This window comes from Nyctereutes procyonoides, unplaced genomic scaffold, assembly GCF_905146905.1.
Source record: "Nyctereutes procyonoides isolate TBG_1078 unplaced genomic scaffold, NYPRO_anot_genome, whole genome shotgun sequence".
NCBI lineage: Eukaryota > Metazoa > Chordata > Mammalia > Carnivora > Canidae > Nyctereutes > Nyctereutes procyonoides.
Genome location: NW_026575136.1, coordinates 12000205 through 12021902, shown reverse-complemented (window position 1 = coordinate 12021902; position 21698 = coordinate 12000205). Strand labels below are relative to the sequence as shown.

Below are 21698 nucleotides of genomic sequence, written 5' to 3'. Positions count from 1 at the left end.
CAAAGGACTAAAATGTTTCTTAAGGGTCAAAATATACAAATAGCTAATCTGATCCGGAAAGAGCATGAACCACAGTTTGAACAATCTACATGGTCTATACCAGCACGTCTCATCTTTGAGCATGTCTTCTGTTCAAGTTCTTACACCACCTTGAGGGGGTGTTGAAAACACAGGGATGCAGCCCGAGAAGGTGCACTTCGAACAAGCTCTTGGGCGATCCTGATGCTGCCAATCTGCAGCCCAGGTTTGAAGCAATGGGAAGTCAGTAGAGCCGGGCCTGTGTTCTCCCCGGAAGCATGCCCAGCTCATTCTAGACTGAGCAAAAGAGCAAATGAACTCAGAATTCCACCTTCTTTCAAAGTTCTACATATATTTTTTAAAGATTTTATTTATTTATTCATGAGAGACACGGAGAGAGAGGCAGAGACGCAGGCAAAGGGAGAAGCAGGCTCCCTGCAGGGGAGCCCGCCGGGCCTCGCGCCCTGAGCCGAAGGCGGACGCTCAGCCACCCAAGTGCCCTTCTTTCAAAGTTCGAAAGCAAAAGCAGAGTCCTCTCTCTAGTCAACCCTCGGAGATTAAATCCTTAGTTACGTCCTATAAAGGGGGGGGTGTCAATGAAATTAAGATAATCATGATTGCAGGAGCTAACAGGTTTGTTGCCGACAGCCTGCGAACACCCTAGAACTCACAAGCATGCCAAACCCCTTGGTGGTCGTTTTCAACGACAGCATGTCCTTCAGTGATTCTGTTAGCCGCCTAGGAATAGGAGGCCATCCACGGATTCAGAATCCATCACTCAAAAGGACACAAAACAAGGCGAACGTGCCCTCCATGAGCTCACCTGGCGCTGACAGGTGCCTCTGAGACCCCGGAGCCCCGGGCAAGGGGTGGATGGGGAAGGAATCAGGATGGCGCCTGAATCAGGGGATCCCTCGGGAGCTACCGGCACAAGCCACAGGAGGAGCCTGAAAGCCCTAAGGAATGACTCGGGCCCACACCCGGTGTCCCCCCATCCGGCAGCAGAGGGTGGCCGCAGGGACTCCTGCCACCCGAAGCAAGGAGGAGGGTACGTGGCCGAGACCTCTGAGTTCTGCGCGGTAGATCAGAACCTCAGCAGGAAAGCAGCCTCGGGAGCTCTAGAGAAGGCCACGGAGGACTCACCGCCGCCAAACACGGCTTGCCACTGTCCCCAGGGCCGTCATTTCCCGCCTGCAGCGCACCAGGCACACCCGGGGGCAGCGCTGGGGCCACTGGCTCCAGGCCTTCCCAGCTGGTCACCTGCTGTGTGGCCTCCAAGCTCTGCCTCCCGCGCCTTTACTTCCTCTGCTATGGAACAAGATGAGGGGACGACGCGCTTGACAAGTGCCCTCCTGGCAGCCCCGTAGTCGCGGCCGCCCTGGAGATGCTCACGGGGACGGTGGTCAACGGGCCTCTTACTCACCCTCAGCACACGGGGTGACGCGCCACGCGAAGCTGTGCAAAGCACGGGATCTCTAGCAATAGCTCGTCTTCCACTGAACCCGGGTTCGGTGGCAGATGCTACCCATAAAGTCACTGATAAACCAGTATCGAGTGCGCTCCTTTGTGAGTCACTGTTTCATTCACTGAGATGTATTTTTGCACAACCACAGCCCCAACGACAGACGGTGGCTTCACAAGGAGAAGAGATACCAGGAAACCGCCCCTCGCTGTATTTCCATAACCTCAACATCCAGCAGTGAAAGCTCGGGTAAGTAAAATCGGGCTGAACGGCCTTACCAATGAGGTAGTTCGCTGCCGCTGAAAACCATGTTTTAGAAGGTTAATTAGTAACATAGTCTGGGCATGTGAGGAAAGCTGGTTGCAGAACATTCTGTAGGTAAAACAGTATAATCTGATTTTGCAAATCTATGTGGGCATAAAAAATATTCAATAAATGGTAGCTATTATATTTTACATCTATTGGGGCCCCCACCCTTTTCTTACATGTTTGAGTAAGCTATATATTCAAGTTATAACACATATCGATCATTTATGTGTCACAAATTTAATGCAAATTTTTCCAGTCTGTTGTCTCTTCATTTATATAGAAGTTTTCAATTTTATTTATTTTTCTTAAAGGCCAGAGCTCTATTTTTATTTTTTTAAAGATTTTATTTATTTATTCATGAGAGACACAGAGAGAGAGGCAGAGGGAGAAGCAGGCTCCATGCAGGGAGCCCGACGTGGGACTCAATCCCGGGTCTCCAAGGTCACGCCCTGGGCCGAAGGCGGCGCTAAACCGCTGAGCCACCGAGGCTGCCCCAAAGTTTTCTATTTTAATCTATTCAAGTCTACTTGTTTTTTGTTTCACTGGTTATTTCTTTTGCATTCAAGCCATGAAAACTGTCGTTCCTATGCAGACCTAATAAACATTTTCTGCCAGTTTTTCTATAATTTGATATGCAATATTCAACTCTCTGTGTAGTTTATTTATAAGATACGGTAATACTTGGTGGGGTCCAAAGTGACATCTTCTTATGTGCAAAGCATTTATTAAATAATTAATTCCTCCTCGTTGACTTATTTTTTTTTTATTTATTTTGAAAACTTTAGCACGCTGCTGTTACATGTAGTCAGGAAGTTATTCCAGTCCCCTTTTTAAATAAAAAGTACAAAAACCTCAGAGTAAAAACCCAAATACACACAGTAGTTTCATAAGAAATCTCAGTAAGAGATTATAAAAAAATCAAATGACCCTCAGGGCATTTTGCCTTCATTTCAGGCACTAAGCAATAATTCCTATTTGAAATCAGTTCTTCCCATTCAGTGGAAGGCTCTGAGAATGCATTTGTAGGGCCTATGAGCACACGGTAGCTGAGTCTCCAACTGCTGTCTGAATTCTCTGCTCATTATTATGGAGGGGCTACTTCTTGGGTGACAGGCAATATTATTCTAACCCTAATATACCTGAATATAATGCCCCTTGGCCTGAAAACACTGAAAGTTGAAGAATTCATGACTTGATTTAGTCAAGATTTAGAACTATCATTTTCACTCTATTGATTTTTCCTCCAAATATATTAGAAACCTACCATACGTAATACATACTATGTAAACTTGGACTTGTTTTTTTCCCCTAATGTCTGCATCTTGCCATTCCCTTTAAGATATAAGCTCCTAGAAAGTAAAGGCTGTGTTTGTTGGAGAAAGAAGGAAAGAAGGAAGGAAGGAAGGAAGGGCAGACTCATTTGCTGAGCCTTGCCCACAACAGACACCCAGGGAAGCCTGCCAATAGAGCAACAATTATTTTAGTGTTTCATCCATAAACGATGCTTAAGGAAAAAAATGTGTGTGTGTGTGTGTGTGTATATATTATATATATATATAATATATATAATACATAAATATAAAAATATTTTATAATTATATTAAATAAAAATATAAAAATATTTATATATAAAAATATATATAAATATATATATAGGGGATCCCTGGGTGGCTCAGCGGTTTCGCACCTGCCTTTGGCTGGGCCACAATCCTGGAGTCCCGGGATTGAGTCCCACGTTGGGCTCCTGGCATGGAGTCTGCTTCTCCCTCTGCCTGCCTGTGTCTCTGCCTCTCTCTCTCTATGTCTATCATAAATAAATAAAAAATTTTAAAAATAAAAAATTAAATATATATATATATATATATATATATATATAACTAAATGTTTTCATCTGAATTCATCTCTCCTACCAAGTAACATGGACAGATTTTTGCCATCAACTCACACCCTGAAGCGTAAGACATGATGATCTTTCATTTGCATAGCTACGACTCGTCATTACCAGCCCTATTTTTTTGACTCAACAAAATAGAATTGCACCATTAGGATTGCAGCATGTCTGTTCTTGCAGTGACTATTTTGAATTGTGCTTTTTAGTAGCAACCACTTTAAGGGGAAAAAAAATTGTAGCTTCTAAAGTGTACACTTGGCTTGGTTTTAGAGACTGAGCTTGCCTGGGTTCGTTTGCCTGTTGCTTTTCCACGTAGGGAAGGAATGTCTGAGAGAGGTTCCCCTGGAGAGAGGCAGCTGATGAGAGTCCTCAGCCTTGTGAACTCTTTCTAATCCTCTCCAACCATCAATGGACTAGTTCTCTAGACACTGTCACCACCACCATCGTTATCATCAGTGCTACAATTTACCGAGCACTTTATATGTGTCAGTCACACTGCTGAATGTTTATTTCCAGCGTTATTTTCATTACCAGAAAATTCTAGAACATAATTCCAACTGGTATCTTTAAAAATTGCCCGACTTGATATCATACTTAAGTGTGATTTTAGAGATCTTGCTTAATTGTTTAATCTAAGGAATGACTAGCATATTAAGAAGTTCGTTATTTCGTGTCATAGTACGCTTATAGTCTCATACATAAAGCAGAGAAGTCTAACCTGTAAGAACATCTCCCTGTCCCTGCTTCTCTCGTTTCTGTTGGAGAAGAATGGATGTATTTGTCACACGGCAAAAGGAGGCCCAGGAAGAGCAAGAGAGATTATCTTACATGTTGGCAAAGCAACTGTATCCGACTCCTCCCTCGGTCCCCATCCTGCTCAGGAGCTGTCTGGGAGAACGAGGTATGTTGCTTACTCCTAACTACCAACCAGGCCGCCTCTCCCGTGCCCCCTGCCCAGCGTTTGCTGGGGGCGTCCCCTGGAGAGGCACGCTCACCTCACCCGAGGGTCCCAGGGAGTAGGAAGCAAATGCCAGGGAGCCCAGGAAAAAACAGAACTCCTTCCACTGCATCCAGAGACAGAGAGAGACAGAGAGACAGCTCTAAAAACACATAGAAACAAACGCACTGTTCATTCTCGAGCTTAAACAGCGAAGTCGTATCGTAGCTGTTGACATCTGCTATGAACACGTCCGAGCGAATCACCGGGAAGGCTGAGAGGCTGCAGAGCCTTCCTCTGCCCGTCTTCACCCTTTCTGAGATATTACGGGAGAATATGTCCAAGCCCATTTCATCCCGCAGAGTCTAAAGTCAAACCCACATCAATATATTTTCCCCTAAAACACGTGGTCTCCTCCAAAGACTCGAGCAAGAGCAAGCATTCGCAAGGCCTGGGGAGGGCGCTGGGACAGCGGGTCACTGCAGCCCCCGTGGTTCAGGTTCGCCCACGGTGGGCGCTGACTCTGCCCCGCAGGGGCTCCCTCTTGGAAGCTGCAGGTGCTCCCTCTTGGAAGCTGCAGCTGCAGGAGACACCAGAGCAGCCTATGGTCCCTCACACAGCTGGCCCCAAGCTGTGACCCTCCCTGTGTTGATCGCCCTGCACCAAGGGGACTCTGTGGCTCCTCCCACTGATGGGGATCAAAATAATCCCCTGTCCCTTGATTTGGGGCCTGGCCTGTGAATGGCTTCGGCTGGAAGGAATCCAGGCAGTAGGACGCCCCTGCAGGCTTCTTCTTACCCCTTCCAGCTCCACAGACGCCTGAGGAAGAGCTGCCCCACATAGCTGCTGTCCTCGGCGTGGATCCCACCTGAGGCAGGCGAAAGCCCAGTGTGCGTTCCCAGCTGGGTGGGAGCCTGAAGCACAGCTGCTCAGTGGAGCCCGGTTGGGCCCAGCCCAGCCCGGAGTGGGGGGGAGGGCGCGCGACTGCAGGAGCCTCAGCAAATAACTGCTGTTCTAAGCCCCCGTGTCCCCGGGTATTTTTCACACGGCCAGAGCCAAGTGATACACAGTCTAAAGAGGCCACTCGTGAGAAACACACTGTGTCCCCACCCCCCAAACAAAGAATTTTAATAGGTGCTTACTCTGCACCCATTTGTGTAAGCCCTTGAGTGAGTCCACTTATTCATTCCTCACAAGAACCCTGTAAGGTAGGGAGGATTTTTATCCCTGTTTGAAAGACAGGCAAGAGAGGCACAGTGAAGTCCCCTACCCGCAGCCCGAAGGTGCAAAGGCAGGGCTGGCCCCGGCCACCCGCCCCGGGCCTAGCTCACCGCCGGCCACCGGCCTCGCACCCTCCTACCCCGAGCTGCCTGATTGTGCCTGGGTGGAATCCACACTGATGAGCAGTCGGGAAACTAGCCCGGGTCCCTCCCAGCCTGGGCCCGGCTCATCCCGCCAGGCTCTGCTCCGTCCCTCACCGGCCTCTGTGCGGCCCCAAGCTCCCCAACTCCCCCGCACCCGCCACCCAGACGGCCCTGCGCTCCTTTGTGCGCCCTCGGGGTCATCCTGCAGGCCGCAGGTCCTGGGCTCGACTGCAGCACCCGCCTCCTGCCTGTCCGGCTGCTCACCCTGGGCTGCTCATCCTGGGCACCCGGCTGTGCTCATCCTGGGTGCCTGGCCGGCTGCTCACCCTGGGCCCCTGCCCACCTGCAGGAGCTCCCCCGCAAAGCCCGGAGCACCGCGCACCAGCACTGCCAGCTCCCCGGGGCAGCCCCACGACAAGCGCGGGGCCAGCGCAGGGGGCCCATTACAAAGCTGGCAAGGGGCAGGGACGTGAGGTACCATGGGTGCGGACACGGGCCCGAGTCCCCTCCGACACAGCAAGCCCTGGCTCCCAACAAACCCCCATCGCATCCTCTGCATCCCTGGCTCCCGCCACACGTCCTCCCAGGAGCAGGGTTCCCCCGGCACCCCGCCCGTGGCCATTGGAAACCAGGGACCAAAGCTCCAGGCCCGACGCTCAGTGGCCACGAGGGCCGCCCGGGCTCAGGTCGTGGAGGAGGCCGGTGGGCACGCAGGTAGGTCCCCAGGTGGAAGGAGCAGATGCCCGGCCAGGCGAGGACGTGGTGCGGGGCCAAGGCCCCAGAACTCAGACCAGCCGGCGCCCGGGCCAGGGGTCCAGTTCGGGTTGCGCAGCCCGATGGCACCTGCCACCTGCAGGCAGTTGGCGGGTCCCGGGCGGAGGCCACCTGCACCAGCCTGGCTGGTCTCAGAGCCTTGGGGAAGCTACGGGGACAGGAGGGCAGCAGTCGGCCCCTGGGGTCCAAGGCCGGCACCCCACACCCAGCCCCGTCCCCCACCGCAGCGCCACTGTCCCTGGGGAGCACCACTGTCCCTGCTCCCGGTGTCGCCCAAGAAAGGTGGGAGACGCCAGGGTGATGGGTGTTCCTCGATCCCTGCACAAGCACCCAAGAGGTTGGTGTTACAGACACTCAGGACACAAGAGCCACAGAATCTTCGAGATCAAGCCCCCGAGGAGTTTTCAGACATCTAGTGACCACTTGGTTCAGACGATCACTTGTAGAAGCATAAATAGGAAAGGGGAAACTGAGGCTGCTCCCTTTGGGAGGCAGGGGCCAGGGACCCCAACTGTTGGCGTTGGCACAGCCTCCGAGATGGCTCAGAGGAGGCTGGGGAACTTGGGTTGGACAACAAAGATGGAGGCCAGAGCCACCCCCTGCGCCTGGTCCAGAGGGGTGAGGGGACCCCATCCGAGGCCACATGGTCTGAAGGCAGCAGGACCAAGAGCAGGACTCAGGTCCTGGCTGCCAGCCCAAACACTCTTTCCCCCAACAGAGCCACCCCCCTTTCTAGAAAGGGCCCTCTACACGCCAGCCTCCCCGCGCCCCCACCAGCAAGTCCAGGGCCACCGTAAAGCTGAGACCCAGGTCGAGTGACTTCACGACGGTGCATCTTACTGTGCAGGGAAGGCTCTGCTGCTGTAAACACCAATCCACCCGGCCCTCCCCTCCCCACCCCACTGACCCCCTGTTCCATGGCCTACGAGCTGCTCCGGGTCTGCTCCCATCTCCTTTGGTTTTCCGTTGCAATCTCTCAGCACCAAATCAAGTGCTGCAATTCTCCGATTTGCCCGGTTTGTCCCCACACAGTATTTGTGTCTGGTCTTAAAACGCTGCTTCCTCCACTTTCTAATTTCATTTTAGAAGCCTGTGAGGAGAGAAGCCAACATTTAATCGTAGGGACTGGAGGGGACTGTGCAAACCGCTTATGAGGCACAAATAGAGTATTTTCCTATTTCCCTTCTGATTGAATTGGCTGCTGTATCATATGCAGTAAACAGTACGAACCAGAAAGCAGCCCTGCATCCTTATCTCACCCCCTCACATAATCTAAAGGAAAAAATGCATTGCAATAAAAAAGAAAAAAAGGCAACGAGAACTTCATATTTGTTTAAAAGTTAATTAAACTTGAAAGGTTTGTGGGGACAATTCATTTTCTTCTGTAGCCTGAGACCATAAGGTTTGCATTCGTTTTACCACTGGAATGATAAAAAGTAACCTGATGTTATTTTAATTGTAATAATAAATAATAAAACTGGAATAAAAGGTCTCTTTTTAAATAGCAAAATAAAAATGGAAGCCTACATACCATACAATGCTGACTTAACTTATAAAATAAAAACTAAACTTTGTTAAGGTGTACTCCTATTTCATTGCTTTTGGGGTTTTTTTGGTTTTTTTGTTTGTTTTTCATTGCTTTTGTTAATGACACTTTCATTCTTTTCTGGAAAGATGACTTTGCAGCAAGCATGCAGGTGGGACTTTATATGCATCCTAGTGAATCTTCCTTATTGACAAGATTAAACTGGAATGCTCTCTTTACAAAGAAAATTCAAACTACAATGAAACATCACAGGAGGCCTCCAGCAAGCTTTCTGGGTAACCCAGCTGTGGAGCTGGACAATGTCCCCATCCTTATCATTTCCATGTCAGAAGTGCCCACCAAAAGGACAATGCCGGGTGGTCTTCACAGTCAAGAGGAAGCAGGAATCCTAGATGAACCCTACTGAAGATGAGCACCGAGGCTGGCGTTGTATTACCAGATGCAACAAATGGAGCCAAGAAGCGGGCTAGACATGGATTGTCTCCCCAGAAAATGGTGTGTGTGTGTGTGAAAGAGAGAGAGAGAGAGAGAGAGAACATTTCAGAAAAAGAAGAGCTGCTGATAAGAGAAAAGAGTAACTGTTGAACAAGATAAGAGGTGACTCCTAGTGAAAAAGACGGAGTTGGATGAAAGGATTTCCAGGCCTCCAGTTCTAAAATACCTTGATTCTATGGAGTAAAAAGTGAATGCTCCATCAGCAAATTGAAACCCAGAAACCCCAGGGGGAAGCCCACACCTCTTACCTGTTTCCTTCTGACAGATTACCCTGGATGGGAACCACTTGCCGGAATATTAAACTTCCTGTTTCCTATCGGTCTCCCCCAAGATTTCCCCATGAGCACCCTGAAGATAAGGTGTGTGTTTAACTCATCTTTCTGATCCCAGCACGGTACCCGAAGCACATAATGGGCAGCCAAACATATGGAAAGGTAGGATGGAAAAACTAGCAGGGAAAAATTAAGTTTTATTCTTAAGTAATGATCACTTATATCCTAGGAAGCATTAATCAAACTCCTTGGCACCTAGATGTTACATAAATAGATTCTTCAATTAAAATACATTCTTTTTCCCTATTAACTACCAGGCCAAGCCTTCAGATGCACAGAAAAAAAGGAATTTTCGTTTGTTCCTTCCATAGGAGAAAACAATCAGCAACTCCTGCTCCTTCACTCAGATTCTTATAGTATAAAAACAGGCATCAAAAACTAGCACAGGGACGCCTGGGGGACCTAGTGGTTGAGCATCTGCCTTCGGCTCAGGGCGTGACCCCAGGGTCCTGGGATCGAGTCCCATGTGGGGCTTCCTGCATGGAGCCTGCTTTTCCCTCTGCCTGTGTTGTCTCTGCCTATCTCTGTGTGTCTCTCATGAATAAATAAAATAATAAAATCTTTAAAAAAAAACTAACATAAACAATATTGGCCACTTTGTTAAATGGGAACTGACATAGGAACAAGACCAGGATGTCTGCTCTCATGACTTCTATTCAACATCGTATTGTTGCTTCTAGCCACGGCAAGTAGGCAAGAAAAAGAAATAAAAGCATCCATATTGGAAAGAAGTAAAACTATCTCTCTTTGCAGATGACATTATCTTCTCTATAGAAAATCCTAGTTAATTCACTGAAACACTATAGATCTAGACACCAAGTTCAGCAAAGTTTCAAGATACATGATCAAAACACGAGACAACTGCATTTTTATGCACTACCAACAAATAGTTTAAAAATGAAGTTAACAGAATTTCATTTACACCACAACCAGAAAAAATTAAATGCAAATGCTCAGTAATGAATTTAACAAAAGAAGTACAAGATTTAAACACTGAAAGTTACCAAACATCACTAAAAGAAATTAGAGAAGACCTAAACAACTGGAAAATAACCCGTGTTCATTACCAAAAAACTTAACATTGTTAAAATGGCAATAATCCTCAAACTGATCTGTAGACTTAATGCAATCCCTATCAAATCCCAGTGGCTTTTTGCAGAAATTAACGAACTAATCTTAAAATTCTTATGAAAATATATAAGAGACCCAGGATAGGCAAAACAATCCTGAACAAGGACAAAGTTGGAAAACTTACATTTCCCAATAACCACACTGCTACAAAGTGACAATAATCAAGACTGTGTGATACGGGCATAAGGATAGGGCTACAGATCAACAGAATAGAATTGAGAGCACAGAAGTAAATTTTGTATTTATGGTCAAACTGATTTTTGACAGGTTATGACAATCAATGGGGAAAGAATACTCTTTTTTGATACATGGTGCTGGGACAACTGGATAATTACACGCAAAAGAATACATTTGGATCCCTAACTCACACCATATATAAAAATTAAAACAGACCAAATATCTAAATGGAAGAGCTAAAACTATAGAAATCTTAGAAGAAAATATAGGTGTAAACCTTTGTAATTTTGGATAAGACAATGGTTTCTTAGATATGACACCAAAAGCACAAGTGAAAAAAAGAAAAAAGCCAATAGAATGTTATCAAGATTAAAACTTCTGTATTCCAAAGGATACTATCAAGGGAATGAAAAGACAACCTACGGAATGAGAGAATATATCTGCAAATCATATATCTGATAAGATTCTAGTACCCAGAATATATAACTAATTCTTACAATTCTACAATAAAAAGACAAACATCCTGATTAAAAACTGGCAAAGGGTCTGAGAAGACATTTCTCCAAAGATCTACAAATGGCCAATAAGCATATGAAAGAGTCTCAACATCATAGGTTATTAGGAAAATGCAAACTGGAACCACAAAGAGATACCATTTCATGCTCACTAAGATGGCCATAAGCATGAGGACAGACAATAAAGTTTTGGTGAGGACGGGGAGAAACTGGGATCCTCACCACATTGCTGGTAAGAATGTAAAATGGTACAGCAGCTTTAGAAACAATTTGTAGTTCCTCAAAAAGTTAAACAGGATAAGCATATGATCCAACAATTCCATGCCTAGGTGTATAAACCTAAGAGACCCGGAAGACACGTGTCCACACAAAAACTGGTACATGAATGTGCATAGAAACATTACTTACAATAGTCCCAAAATTGGAAACTTCCCAAATCTCCATCAAGATGAATAAACAGAAAGTGGTATATCCGTACTACAGAATATTTTTCAGCCATAAAAAAGAATGAAGGACTGATTTATGCTATAACCTTGAAAACATTATTAACCTTACAATCTTGAAAACATTATGTGAAATAAAAGAAGTTAAACACAAAAGGTCACATACTGAATGATTCCATGCATAGGAAATGTCCAGAACAGGCAAATCCATAGAAATAGAAAGTAAATTAATGGCTACTGGGGGTTGAGAGAAGGAGGCAATGGGGAATGATTGCTGAGTATAAGACTTCTTTGTGAAATTGTGAAAACATTTCAGAATTAGATAATGACGATAATTCACAACTTCGTGAACATACTAAAACCGCTGAATTGCATACCTTAAAAGTATATAATTTTATGAAATGGGTGTTTCTCTCAATTTAAAAATTTAAAATATACAATTTTATGGAATGTGTTTCTCTCAATTTAAAAATTTAAAATATACAATTTTATGGAATGTGTTTCTCTCAATTTAAAAATTTAAAATATACAATTTTATGGAATGTGTGTTGCTCTCAATTCAAATATTTTAATGGTGAGATCCCTGCATACACTGCTGGTGAAGATGCTCACTGGTAAAACGTCCTGAAAGACAGTTTTGAAAACAGGTATCAAATTTGATCCCAAATTCTAAGAATGTATCCTCTGTGAATAATTATTAACATCACCACTTAAGTTATAAGGATGAGCTGCAACGTAGCATATAAGATGAGAATATTGGAAATGCCCTGGGGGGAAGAGCAGGCCCCCTGCCAGGTGAGCAAGCCCGGCCCAGCCTCCCGGGTCAAGCTGGGGCTGCAGCCACCGCGAGGCCCCCCAGGCAGGAACGCCACTAGGCCTGCTGCTCGGCCGGAAGGTCAGCACTTTGTCAAGAGGAAACGCTTCTCACATTGTTTCATGCTTTTGACAGATTACCAGAGCAACAAGGAGGCTGTTTCCGGGGCGCCTGGTGGCTCAGTTGGTCAAGCATCTGATCCGGCTCAGGTCATGACCCCGGGGGACCGGGTTCCATCGAGTCCTGCGGCACCAGCTCCCTGCTGGGCGGGCACCTGCTGCGCCCTCTGCTCCTGCCCCTCCCCCGACTCCCTCACTCGTGCTCTCTCTCTCTCTCTCAAATGAATAAAATCTTTTTTTTTTCTTTAAAAAGGCTGTCTCTGTTCATTTTGTCCAGATCCATAGTTGCTTCATGGGGTCCTCATAAATCCTCCACACCTGGCCCAAAGCCAGTCATGCTGCTGCCTAATACAGATTTTAACAAATCATGATCCTGGTCCTGGAGGTGGCTAGGGGAAGAGGCACTCTCAAGAGTTTAGGTGATAAAATAGATTAGTTCATGTTTTCTGGAGGCAAGACGGGAATATAAAGCTAGAGCCTTAAAAATATTATTTCATTATTTTAGGTATTTAATTGTGTCACTTCTAGAATTTCTATTCTAAGGAAATCATTGCGGATCTGCACAGAGATTTAGCTACAAGAATGCACATGACAAGAGTTGTCTATAATAGTAAAAAGCTGAGTTCAAGCTAAACGTGCAAGGTACAGCCTCATGAGGAAATATGCTGGCCATTAAAAATAATGTTGTGGGGACGGCTGGGGGGCTCAGCGGTTGAGCATCTGCCTTCAGCTCAGTGCATGACCCCAGGGTCCCGGGATCGAGTCCTGCATCGGGCTCCCTGCGTGGATCCTGCTTCTCCCTCTGCCTATGTTTCTGACTGTCTCTCTCTCTCTCTCATGAATAAATTTTTTAAAAAATTAAAAATGCATAAAAAATAAAAATAATGTTGTACAGGAATATATGATGACATGGAAAATGATTTTATTGTATTTTATTTATTTATTTTAATTTATGATAGTCATACAGAGAGAGAGAGAGCCAGAGACATAGGCAGAGGGAGAAGCAGGCTCCATGCATGGGGAGCCCGACATGGGACTCGATCCCAGGTCTCCAGGATCGCGCCCTGGGCCAAAGGCAGGCGCTAAACCACTGCGCCACCCAGGGATCTCGGAAAATGATTTTAAAGGTCAGGCTTTAAAAAAAGAGTTTTAATACAGTTGAAAGGGATCATTTCATTTTTGTAAACATATATAGATATGCACATATATAGACAAACATGGTCAGAAGAAACGAGAATGGTTCAACAGTGACTATCTGTGTGGCGGGAAAACAGCTGATTGGGGGGGGCGGCAATCTGTCCTTTTCCACATTTTCTACAATGAAAATGTATCACCCTGGTAGTAAAAAAAAAAAAAAAACCGAAAAGATACTCTTTTGAAAAAGGTGAAATTGTCTAATTTCAGATGGGAAATCTTTTTATTTAGGAGTTGAAATAAAGTCCTCACGTGGTTGAGTGTGTTTACACTTAGCTCTGTGCTTCCTGGCTCCCGAGGCAAAAAGGGAACTATAGCGAGTCATCTCAATGGCACCTGTTTTAGGTCGAGGTTCCTCCCAGCAGAGAGGCCGCCTCTGCCCCCAGGACTGCAAGACCGGAGCCCGCCTCTCCACAACCCGAATCCCTCCCGTGCAGGCCGGGCAGTGGGGCCCCGGGCCTCACTGCTGTCCTCCGGCTGCCATCAGAGGAGCTGGCCACCCCTTGCTACAGGACACGGAACATACCCCCCCACCGTGTCTTCTCCATAACGTTCTTCCAGTCCTGTTCTTCGCCACAGAACACGCTCCCCCAAAGTCCCCAGTGCGACACCAGTGAGGCAGCCTCTGACCTTTATGCAGTATTTGATGGTGTCACTGTTTCGTATGAAGGACACTCAGAAGGGCCTCAGGATGGAGTCAGTCTCGGAGAGTGGTAGATGCAGCACGCTGTGAGAATGCACTTTTCTTTTTTAAAGATTTTATTTATTTATTCATGAGAGACACAGAGAAAGGCCGAGACCCAGGCAGAGGGAGCAGCAGGCTCCCTGCGGGGAGCTGGGTGCAGGACTCGATCCCGGGACCCCGGGGTCACCCCCTGAGCCCAAGGCAGGGGCTCCACCGCTGAGCCCCCCGGGCCCTCCCCCCCCCCGAGAAAGTACATTTCTTAATAATAGGTCTGCTCACGAGACCTCAGAGAAGAGAAAGTAGGAAAAGTTGGGTCGGTGGCTATGGATCGCTGCTTGGAGACTTCCGTCGGGTTTTAGAGCAAGACCCCAGTGTTCCTAAAGCTAACGCTGCCAGCCCTGAACTTGCCTCCGGAAAGCTGAGCCTCGCTAGGACGAGAGGGAGCTTCCAGAACACGCACGACCTCCCGGTCAGAGGCAGAGCCCCGGAGGCGGAGGCGTGGGATGGGGCTAGGGGCTGCGCCTATTACCGCCTGTGCATGGCCAACCTTGCTATAGAAGTCATGTAAGTTCGATCCTCCTCTACATCCCACCTACAGTTCTCCCAAGCCCCATGGATCCAAGTCACTCCCAGAGGCAGCAGAGATTTTGCAGGGCATGGGAGGCTACTAAAATAGCACACTCCTCCCTCCAAATGCCCCCCCAACACCTTCCGCTCCATGTGTCTGATGCTTACCTCCAAGGCCCAAATCAAGTCTTTCCTGCCCCTTGTGCAGCCTTCCTTTCCCCTGCGGCCTCCAGGAGGACCTACCCACCGCATACCCACGGACACCCACCTTGCGGGTCACGTGTCCCTGGTCAGGCCGCAGGCTATAAAACACGAGGCATCTCGCTGGCACCTGACACGGCGTCTCACGCATGGGCACTTGTCTAAGGGGACAAGTTCATCTAACCCGCCCAGCTTATCTACTTCCCAAAGCAAACACATGGCTGTCAAGCCCTGTGCTCGTAAGCAGATAAGTTGATAGCACGACTGTCAGCAGAGCAATAGTGCTAAAAGGCCAGCGTTTCTTGACTGGGAATACAGCTTTCTAGAGCTACTGCAACAAATTAACTTTGTTGTGCTGACCACCATGGACAGAAAGTAGGAAATATTCTTCTTGGGGATCTCTGGGTGGCTCAGCAGTTTAGCTCCTGCCTCCAGCCCAGGACGTGACCCCGGGGTCCTGGGATCGAGTCCCACATCAGGCTCCCTGCATGGAGCCTGCTTCTCCCTCTGCCTGGGTCTCTGCCTTTCTCGCTCTCTGTGTCTCTCATGAATAAATAAAATCTTTAAAAAATTTTTTTTAATTTCTTCTTGATGTCTACGGCATTCACCGTCTTTCAGAAAATAAACATACACACATAGCTAATTAGGATAATGCATTATCAATAGGGCAAAAGTGGGAGGACACATAACAATCACAAAGCCCTCAACAGTGTTCCTCAAGAGATGGCTGCAGTTCCCATCCCACTGAGGTTGGGCCACACAGCTGGATACAGTGTCTACCAAAAGACAAGGCGCCCTTCCTCGGCTCTGCACAGATCTGCCCACCTGAAGAGCCCCGGTCTCTGCACGCAGCCACTGATTTGCAGAACATGCCACACAGTGCAGCCCAACTAGTGTGTGACACTGGCCAGAGCAGTGGGGAAGCTGAAACATGGCCAAAGGAAGCAGCATGACACCAGGCCAAGCTGAGGTACCAGGACAGCTGTGCTGAAATCTTTGCAATGAGAGCTTGTCTAGTGAAAGACGGGCTGGAGGAGCATCTTCCACACTGCAAAAAAAACAGCCCATTGGTGGGTCGTAAAATCAATTCAGAGGTACAAGACTTACAGTAAATTTTGTTTCATAAAATGCCTGTTGTGAGTATGAACGTGTATATGTGCATGCGTGTATGCACGTGTGAACACGTCCTGCGTCATGCACACAGATACTTGTCACAACAGTCTGCGAGGCTGCAAATCAGACAAATTATTTGAGATATTATAGAAGGAGTCATTTCAATTCAATAGAAGGAAAACATCTCTAACAAATAAAACTATCTCACACTGAGGTTTATCGTTTTGAACGGCAGAGAGTTTGCAGCCCCTGAGAGACTTCAAGCAGGGCCAAAGCCATAGATTGACATGGAGGATATTCATTTTAGTAGAAAATTAAATGAGATGAACTCTGTTTTCTCCCCATTCTATGACACTATCAGTCTAGATCAGAGGCAGTCAAGTATTCCTGAAGGCACAATTTGGAGAAAATAACCCCATGGAGTCACAAAGGTGAATGTATACAGCCTCAAATTTTATTTGATGGTTTATGCTGGAATAGCATCACTGTGATGGGGAAAACTGTTAGGGAGACTTAGACCAGGGTTCTCAGCCTAGATAGACATCAGAATTACCTGTGGAACATTTAAAAGATACCCATGCTTGGATCCCCAAATATATCAATTAAAACACTGGGGCCCCAAATTTGTATTTTGTTTAATGTTCCTTAGGCCAGAGTTGAAAACCACTGATTTGGGGATCCCTGGGTGGCGCAGCGGTTTGGCACCTGCCTTTGGCCCAGGGCGCGATCCTGGAGACCCAGGATCGAATCCCATGTCGGGCTCCCGGTGCATGGAGCCTGCTTCTCCCTCTGCCTGTGTCTCTGCCTCTCTCTGTGTGTGTGTGTGTGTGTGTGACTATCATAAATAAAATTTAAAAAAAAAAGAAAACCACTGATTTATGGGTACAAAATGTATAAATGGCATTTTATAAAGCACAGAGGGAAGGGAAACAGCCTCAGGATTTACATGAAGAGCCCCACTCCCATGCTCACAACAAATAAAAAAACAAGATAAATGGCAAGTCCAGAACTTTCTTGACTCCACTGAAAGTTGAGGTCACAGGGAAACAAACTAGCCCTAAATTTAAGGAGAACCAGACACCTATAGGAAGAGAGGAGACAAGCACGTATTTACCTGAGGCAGATGCACCTGGACACTGGCTAACAGGCATCAAGTAGCAAATAACAACAGAATACTGCTGGAAAGGTGGAAGAGCATGGAGCCAGACCACTGTGAGGCTAAAGGAAGACCTAAGACTGACACTGAGATAGACATTAGACAAAATTCTCTAGCACACCAGCCCCAACTCTAAACTCAAAGTATCACAAGAGGAACTAGAAGTGGGTGGTGCACGGAGAAGAACCATACCAACAACAAACTTCTAATTCAGTTCAAATCCTGATTAGAGTGATGAAGCCCTCACACTCATGGTCTAGCAGAAATAGAAAGGCACTCCCATTTCCAGACATAAGAACTATTTATTTTAGACTCCCATGTCCTACACAGGGTGTCCAGTTCTCAACAAAACATAGAGAGCATACAAGAAGCAAGAAAAGGGGCACCTGGGTGGCTCAGTGGTTCAGCATCTGCCTTTAGCTCAGGTCATGATCCTGGGGTCCTGGGATCAACTCCCACATCGGGCTCCCCGCAGGAAGCCTGCTTCTCCCTCTGCTTATGCTTCTGCCTCTCTCTCTGTGTCTCTCATGAAAAAATAAATAATATATATTTTTTAAGAAAAGTCAAGAAAAAGACATCCCTGCCACATGGTGGCAATGAATTGAACCAAACTCAGATATAACACAGATGTTGAAGGTATCAGACACTAAATTTTAAATAACTTTAATTGTAAAATACCCTAATAGAAAGAGTGGGCAACATGAAAGATTAACTGTCGAATTTTAACAGAAAGATAGGAACTTTAAGAGAGAATAAAATGGAAAAAGAGAGAATAAAATGGAAAAACGTGAAAAGCTGAACAGAGTAACAGAAATGCAGACTGCTTTCAACATTCCTTAGCAGATTTGACACAGTTGAGGAAAGAGTCAGTGACCTTGAGAACAGGTCAACAGGACTATCCACACTAAAACAAGAAGAAACAAAAGGAAGAATGAAACAAAAATTAAGAGTGTTCAACAGCTGTGGAACAAATTAAAATTTCCAATCTAGGTGTAATCAAGTTTTAGAAGGAGAAAAGAGAACAGAGCAAAAGAAATATTTTATGAAATAACTGTTGAGAATTTTCTAAAATTAATGACAGGCACCAAACCACAGGTCCAAGAAGCTCAAGAACATCAAGCAGGATGAGTACCAAGAATGTGCATACATGTGCATGTTAAGACAGCTTAAACCAAAGACAAAAAGAATATTGAATGCAGTGGTATAAAAACAAAACATTAAGTATAAAAGAACAAAGATAAGGATTATAGAAGACATCTTGTCAGTAGCATGCAATGTTAGAAGCCAATGAAGCAATATCTTTAAGGTGCTTAAAGAAAAAATAAACCGTCACTCAAAATTCCATTCCCAGTAAAAATATCTTTCAAAAATAAAGGAGAAAAAGGACTGGCATGGACAAACAAAAACTAAGAGAATTCATGGCCAGGACACCTACACTATGAGAAATGCTAAATGAAGCTTTTCAGGCAGAAGTAATAATAATGTCAAAAAGCTGGATCTACACAAAGACATGAAAAGTGCTGGAAATGTAATAAATGAAAGTCAAAAGCAATTCATCTTTTTTCTTATTTTTAATTGCTATAAAATATAACTGAATGTTTAAAGCAGGAGTCAGCAAAGTATGATTTACAAACCAAATCCAGCCCATAGTCTCCTTTAGTATGACCTATAAGCTAAGAATAATTTTTATATTCTTTAAGTGTTGTTTATAAAAAAAAAAAAAGAAAGAAAGAAATTATACAGTAGAGACCAAATATTGCCTCAAAGCCAAAAATATTTACTTTCTGGACTTTTAGACAAAAAATTTGCTAACCCCTGGTCTAAAAAATAACAGCAATGTTTTATTTACAACATACGTAAAAGGGTGATGATAGTAACAATAAACATGAAAGACAGAAGGATTGGAAACATACAGCTGTTAAGATCCTTATACTACATGGGAAATAGTATAAAGACCGGATGACTGACAGCCTTGAACGGGGGCCCAGGTTGTCTACACCGTCCTGTGGACTTGGTTTAGGTGGCAGTGAGTAAGGGCAGAGAGGGTGCAGGGGACGGGTCCTATTTTTATCTGCTGAGAACACACTTTTCAGGGGGAAGCGGCCCTCCCCAGTCTCCATCACCTGAACTTGAGCTGAACTAATCGCCTGGGCCCTGGTGGCTCCTGGGTAGTCACTCCTCCTAGGGACACCCACTCCCTATATCCTAAGGTGGCTTGGCCCGGCTTTGGTCTAGTACATCAGTAAGATACGCTCTGAGAACGATACAGCTGGAAGAGGAGTGAGCCCCCACCCCTGCCCTCTCTGAAGGAGCAGACAACTTTGAGGGTCCCGGTACTATTTACCCTCCACACTAAAAATCAGTCAACACAGCAGGTGAAAAGCCCCAAAATACGTATGAGCAAGAATGAGCCTCCCGACCTCATCCTATGAGCCCCTGGACGCAGCTATACCTGAGGCCAAAACCATCAGCCTTTTTCATTTCGGCGACAACATTTCTAATACTGCATTCAGGTGATTCTCAAGGGACCAACACCCAACTCAAAAGAACTCTGACAAACACAGTGGAGAATGATGCCAGCCGGCTGGTGACACCCCTGGGTGCGGGGCCTGTGTCCTGGCACCTGTCAATCGTCTGCCCCTAGGATGGCAGCAAGAGCTAAAGCAGCCTGCACGCAGCCTAACAGTGAACCAGTCAGTGATTTAAAAACAAATGCCAGGGATGCCCGGGGGCTCCGGGGTTGAGCACGTGCCTTGGCCCAGGGCATGACCCGGGGTCACGGGATCGGGTCCCCTGTCCGGCTCCTTGCGTGGGGCCTGCTGCTCCCTCTGCCTGTCTCTGCCTCTCTCTCTGTGTCTCTCGTGAAGAAATAAATAAAATCTTAAAAAAAACAAACAAACAAAAAAAACGAATGGCAGCCCTGAACCCCCACGCACACTCCTCACCCCCACCCCCGGGCTTCCCCGCAAGGAGCGTCATCTGAGCCTCTGAGGATCCCCCTCCTGTTGGGAGGCGCGGAGACCCTGGGAGGAGACCAGGGCTGCGTGACCACGCAGGGAAAGTGCACAGGACCTTCCCCAGCTCTGGGCCGTGTGCTTTAGGGACATCAGGTAACTTGAAGCTATTTTAACGATCAAAATGCCCATTTTGGGGCAGCCCAGGGCGGGGGTGCTCAGGGGTTTAGCGCGGTCTTCAGCCCAGGGAGTGACCCCGGGTCACAAGATCGAGTCCCGCGTCGGGCTCCCTGCATGGAGCCTGCTTCTCCCTCTGCCTGGGTCTCAGCCTCTCTCTCTCATGAATAAGTAAATAAAATCTTTTTTTTTTTAAATGCCCATTTTGCTTTCGGGGAAACTGAGCGTCCGCGAGGTCACGCTGCGCAAGGCCACGCGGCTGGGAACTAGAATTTGGGCGGCGCTCGAGGGTTTTCCCCGCTCCCCCTCGGGCCGCTGGCTGCTGGCGGGTGCAGGCGACCCCAAGCCAGCCCCGCGCCCCGGGGCACAGGCCGCCGCCCTCCAGCCTCCGAGCGACCCGCCCCAGCCGGGCCCGCCGCCTGCGCCCGTCGCCTCCGCAGCAGCAGCGTGCGGGGGGCGGGCCGGAGGGGGCGGGGCCCGGAGGGGCGGGGCCGGTATGGGGTGGGGCCAGGAGGGGTGCGGAGCCCGGAAGGGGCGGGGCCCGGAGGGGCGGGGCCCGGGGGGCGGGGCCCGGGGGGCGGGGCCGGTAGGGGCGGGGCCTGAGGGGGCGGGGCCTGGATGGGGCGGGGCCTGGATGGGGCGGGACCGGGAGGACCCGGCGCCAACCCCGGTGCAGACCCGCGGGCGCACAGGGAGCTGCCCTCCGCTCCCGCCTCCCGGACACACACCCCCCGCCCAGAGCCCCCCCTGCAGTCCCGCCGCCCGGACACCCCCCTACCCGGACACACACATCCCCACTCGGATCCCCCGCAGCCCCGCCCGGACCCCCCCTGCCCGGACGCCCCCCCCGCAGCCCCGCTCGGAAGCCCCGCAGCCCCCCCCGCCCGGACCCCTCGCAGCCCCGGACCCCCTCCCCCGCCGCCCCGCGCTCCCCGCAGCGTCCCCGGCCCGCCAGCACCACGCCAGCCGTGCTCGGCGGCGCCCTGGCCACGCCGGAGCCCCGCCCGGTGCAGATGTTCCCAGGTGTTGGGCCCGCGGACCCCGCTCACCTGCGCCGCCCGGCCTGTGGGCGCCCCCGCCCGGCTCCGGCTCCCGCTCCCGCTCCCGCTCCGGCTCCCCGCCTGGGTCCGAGCTGAGGCCGCGCGGGGCGGGGCCCACGGGGGCGGATCCTCCCCGCCGAGCACCTGGGGCGCGCGCACCGACCGGCCGGGACAGGTGCGGCCCCTGGGAACCTGGGGGTCCTCCGCCGGGTCGCAGGGGGGCGGGCGAGCTGCCGTCGGCCCAGCCAGCGACCCGGCGGCGGACCGCGGGGAGGCCAGCCCCC

General features: G+C 48.4%; 1 protein-coding gene and 1 long non-coding RNA gene across 2 annotated transcripts in view; one reads left to right on the top strand and one right to left on the bottom strand.

Moving 5' to 3' along the window:
* Nucleotides 1–21698, bottom strand: part of LOC129495539 (ly6/PLAUR domain-containing protein 6B-like) — a 167212-nt gene extending 145514 nt beyond the window's left edge. The window contains exon 1 of the mRNA XM_055303130.1: nucleotides 21424–21698. The gene's annotated coding sequence lies outside the window, so the exon portion shown is untranslated. The remainder of the gene's footprint in view (nucleotides 1–21423) is intronic.
* On the top strand, nucleotides 1677–12499 carry LOC129495541 (uncharacterized). The gene is made up of 3 exons (XR_008661544.1): nucleotides 1677–1729; nucleotides 4448–4581; nucleotides 12344–12499. It is a non-coding gene; the product is annotated as an uncharacterized LOC129495541 (long non-coding RNA).